This window comes from Wasmannia auropunctata, unplaced genomic scaffold (assembly GCF_000956235.1).
Source record: "Wasmannia auropunctata unplaced genomic scaffold, wasmannia.A_1.0 LD336026.1, whole genome shotgun sequence".
In the NCBI taxonomy this organism is placed as follows: domain Eukaryota; kingdom Metazoa; phylum Arthropoda; class Insecta; order Hymenoptera; family Formicidae; genus Wasmannia; species Wasmannia auropunctata.
In genome coordinates, this window is record NW_012026864.1 from 2,781,639 (window position 1) to 2,786,361 (window position 4,723).

A 4,723-nucleotide genomic window follows, 5' to 3' on the forward strand; every position below is an offset into this window, starting at 1 on the left:
GGAGACGAGAGAGAGAGAGAGAGAGAGAGAGAGAGAGAGAGAGAGAGAGACTTAGTCCCTTTCTCTCGCGCGCGCACGCAACGCGTCTTATTTCGCACGAGAATGCGAACGAACGACGAGGATGCGTCTCGGGCTTCACGTTTCTCGATACAATCTCCTTCGACGTGACGCATCCACTAGCCGGCCGTCGCCACAACGTCACGGGACATCACGACGTGACGTTGGACGTCTCGTTGCGGATATCGGATCGGTGACGACAAATGTGCGCATCATCAGGTAGACGCGTCGGCGGGACTGTCACTGTTCCGCAAGACGAGCCGATGACTAATAGTAATCGACCTGATACGTCAGGGAATTTTCGGGTCGCGGTAAACGTGCAGGTATAGTCGCGAGAAACGTTACAGTTACCGAACGTCGTCGCGAGAGAGGAACCACCATCCCCCCTCCTCCCTCCCGCTGTCGCCGTAATAGAATCGGCTAACTATATTCGATCCTTGACCTAAAAACTCATTGATCTGCTGGTAATTCCAGCGCGACGTGTTCCTCGCGCGTCCTACAAAGCGCGAGATGCGATTACGCGCCAGATGACGACGACGTGCAGACGCGTGCGTGCAGTTGTACGCGCGGCGTCCGAGGAATGACGGTGCACGATTCACGGCAAAGCCGAGGGAGGGAGGATATCCCGAGGGCGGTAATTGAGGTCCTTTTGAAAAACGGTGAAACGCTCCCGTCCGGCGCGGACCTTCGCTTTTCGACCGAGCGGACGAAAAATCGTTCGATTCCGCCGCCGCGCGCCGTCGTGAAATCTTAAACTTTCTCATATAACAAGAAAAGCGTGTAATGCACGAGAGCAAACTTCTTCGCGAAAGTACGTCGCGTCCCTCCGGCACTTCCGCCGGAATCCGTCGCTCTCCCGTCGAAATATCCCGCGCAACGCAAACATCGCGGGAATTAAAATAACGATTCTTGCGCAAGAGCTCGTCCGTTCGATCGTGTTTTCGAGCGAGGTACGGGAGTATGTACGAGTAAATGGCCGCGAAAAACAAGCAACTTATTGGTAAACAAAATGAGCGAGGCGGCGGTGCGGCAGCGCGAAGCGAAAACACGGAAAATTTACTTTTTTGCCGATTAGCTGTACTCCTAATCGGGACATCGTTTCCCCCACCCCTCCCTCCGCCTCGCCCCTTGCTTTTACCCCTTGCCCGTGTCTCCCGGACGTCCCGTCGTTTCAGCGCGGATCAGCATTTTTTTTTTGTCTCGTAGAAAGAAATCGGCCGTGAGTTTCTCGCGTCAGCGGCGTCAGTCTTCCGGCGCGTCAGGTGCGCGTCCACGATCCGCGCCGTGCCGAGCGACAGGAAACGCAGGTGCGCGCACCGTGCCGTGCGCGCGGTGGACCCACCCTGCCGGCGCGGCGCGTTGCGGAGGTGGAAGGCCGGATCCCAAACACGTCCGACCGTACTTAACGATTACGGCGATGCGTATCGGACGCTACGCACGGTGCGCCGCGTGTGCAGCACGGAATTCTTGAGAAAGTTTAGACGAGCAGCAAGGGGGACAAGAGGGGAGGGGGGAGGGGGGGTCCCGTCCCCGGTCCCGTCCGTCGACTCCGGTCGACAATGGCGTCAGGTACGAGGTAAATAGCGAGCAGGTAATCCCGCCCGGGGTCCCCGGCTTTTCCCTTGGCGCGCTTCCCATTGTGAAGGTCGCCGCCACGAGAGAAGCGCGCAGACGAAACTTAAATTCCATCAGCGTGGCTCGGCTGGCCTTCGAGATGCAACGCGAGAAGCTGCGCGGAATAATCGTGAAGGATCGCGTCGCGTCGAAATAAACAAAGAAAATTTTTTTCCTTCGTAACGCTTATTAATAATACGTGTTATTGTATATTTGTCTCCTGGAGCTTTCAGGTATAGTTTTGAGTGAAGAGAGAAAATTTTTAAATTAATGCATTTAATGAAAACATTAAATTTATAAATTATTTTAAGAGAATATAATACGTGTATCGTGATTTTTTCTTCGCATCTTATTCACAATAGTAAACTAACGATTAGAAAATTTGTAAAGTCGAAACTATTACTTCTCGATCAAACTTTCAAAGTGATAATTTCCGAAATAGAGAAATACGGCACGAACTTGTGCATTACGATAAATTTCGCAAAGTTTGCGAATTTTACTGTATCCAAAGTTCATTGCGTATTGAATGCGCGAAGAGTTTTTGCTGCAGCAGACCAAATCTTATTACGATAATTACGTTCGTATTCATCAACTTCGTTATTATAACTTGATACGGCACTCGTTATTTATAATTTCATTGTCCTTTGTGCACATTAATCTTCTTAAACTATCATATTTATTATATATTATAATTCTCTTTGTGTGGAATATCTAACGAGACTTTATAAAATAAATCTTTATAAAAACTGCCGAGAGATCCAATTAATATCTTTAGGGAAATGCATGTAGCGCTGCAAAAAAAAAAGTATCATTATTTCGTACAAAAAGGACCAATATTAAAAATGCCGAGCATCTTTCTCCGTCCGCGACACGACTCTCGCTAATACTCGTACTTTTATTAACATGTCGGCGCGTCAGTTTGATTAACTTCAACTCCGTTAACCTACCGTTCCGAGAACCGCGACGAGACGCCGAGACTCGAAAGTGCGAAGGGGTTATCTGGATTTCATGCGGTCGCGACGAACTGATTGCAATTTCCGCGTATATAATGGAGAAGAAGGCTTGATATTCCACTTCTTTCTGCGGACTGCGGGCGACGCGGGCGAATTAGCGAAATAGCGAGAGCAATAGCCGGAACTAAGTGGAACACGGAATTCATTACGGGAATGTGTTTGAGCAATTACACATCGATGTACCGTATACGCCGCGCGCGCTTGTTGATTGGATTTGAGTTTATGCCAAGGAACGGTATAGACCACTATAATGAACTTTCAATTAGTGCCGTGGTCCCAACCTTGACAGTGGAGGTCAGTGGCTCTCATCCTGCCGATGTGAACGGGCTGGCATAAAGGCAAAAATGCCCAACCCCGATCCGCGTATAGCGGAGGATAATCACAACGTCGCCGGCGGGCGTCACAGGTGAAATCGAAATCGGTTTGTTGGCTAATTGACGCAGATTTATCTTTCACGCGCACAAATAACTTTCTTCCCAGCCACTTATAAAAATTCATCTTAATTACAAATCACATAGACAGCCGTAGATATTTTCAAATTTTATAGTCGTACACTTGTACTTCAGCTGTGTACCTATACCTTTTCTTTCTTTATGGAAAAAATAATTATCTATTAATGAATCGTATAAATCGTATGTATAAATCGCGCTTTCGATCTCTGACTGCAGACCTTAATTGTTGTTCTTGTTTCGATTGAATATCAAAATGGATTTTTTAAAATCGTTCTCTAAATTGCAAGTAGTTTAAAATTTTAATCGAAGCGGGAGACTCCGGTGTTTTTAAATCTCTCTCGCTGAACAATAAGGGGAAAGGGGGGCTCGATGCACCTATCTCGCAATAGATCCCCGCGCGTGTTACGCGGAAAATCAATTACGATCTGTCCCGAAGCGTATAAAAAGACCGACAATGTAAACAACAGACGGGTCATCGTTCGATCTGACATTACCCTACGGCGTTATTACTGCAATTGTATACGCGACGACTGTGTACACGATGTGCCGATCCCCCACGACTATATCATCATCGCGCTCGCCGCAGCGGTGTAAGAGGAAACGCGATGCATCGGCGAAATGCTCCATTTCCCAGATACCTCGTTGTTGTGCCTCGTTATACTGGGAGAGAATGGGGTAGAGGGGGAGGGGGAAGATCGGTAAGCTATGCAGTATTTAAGTACCGTTTTCTACGGCGGAGGTATCCGCGCGGTCGGTTTCCGCGGTGCTCAATTAATCGGCTTGATTAACGAGCGTTCCCGTCAACGGCCACCAGGCCCATTATTCGCGGACTCGCGCAACTTTTTTACCCGCGCTTTTACATATATATACATATAGATACCCCCGGCGCGGCGTTTCCGTTGCCCCCGAGAGGATCGCTGAACTTTGGACCGGCCGTATATTTCTCGCGACGCCTCGGCAAGTGTTGCGCAAGCGATTTTAAGTTGTACAGCCGAGATGCATTGCAAAGCGAAAAATTGGACTCGGCCGGAGAAAGGCGATACCCTGCGTGTGCTTACACGTCAGATTATACACATGCATCGCGAAGCGACAGAAGGTGCGGAGATTTGATTTGAACGTTGCTCTCTCTCTCTCTCTCTCTCTCTCTCTCTCTCTCTCTCTCTCTCTCTCTATATATATATATATATATATATATATGCATACATACTCTGTTTCACTTAGAACAGCAACACTCTGTGTTGCTATGATATACATCCATTACTTAAACATGTTTTAAAATATTAAATAATACTTAAAAGCATATTATATTGAAAAAATATAGATTTTGTGTTATATTTTTGACATTTTCGTTTAATATAATAATACGACGCACAAAAAAATTCAATTAAGGTATATTTTACAAAAACAGACCTCCATTTACAACCTCTATGCACTGAAATTGCAAAAAAAAATTTATTTTATTAATTATAAATGTTTTCAGTAGCGCGTATATTTTCGTTTTGCCGCATGAAACGTATTTGTTATGCTTTATTAACGAATATAACAAATTAATTTTAAATTTTACCCATATATTATAGTATCATCATA

General features: G+C 46.4%; 1 protein-coding gene and 1 long non-coding RNA gene across 2 annotated transcripts in view; one reads left to right on the forward strand and one right to left on the reverse strand.

Annotated features, from left to right (window-relative positions):
- The window catches only part of LOC105452864, a 68,120-nt gene that overhangs the window by 31,060 nt on the left and 32,337 nt on the right, over positions 1–4,723 (reverse strand). The window lies entirely within an intron of this gene.
- Positions 2,750–4,723, forward strand: part of LOC105452863 — a 3,426-nt gene continuing 1,452 nt past the window's right edge. Inside the window, exon 1 of the long non-coding RNA XR_974792.1 lies at positions 2,750–4,232. This is a non-coding gene — a long non-coding RNA (uncharacterized LOC105452863). The remainder of the gene's footprint in view (positions 4,233–4,723) is intronic.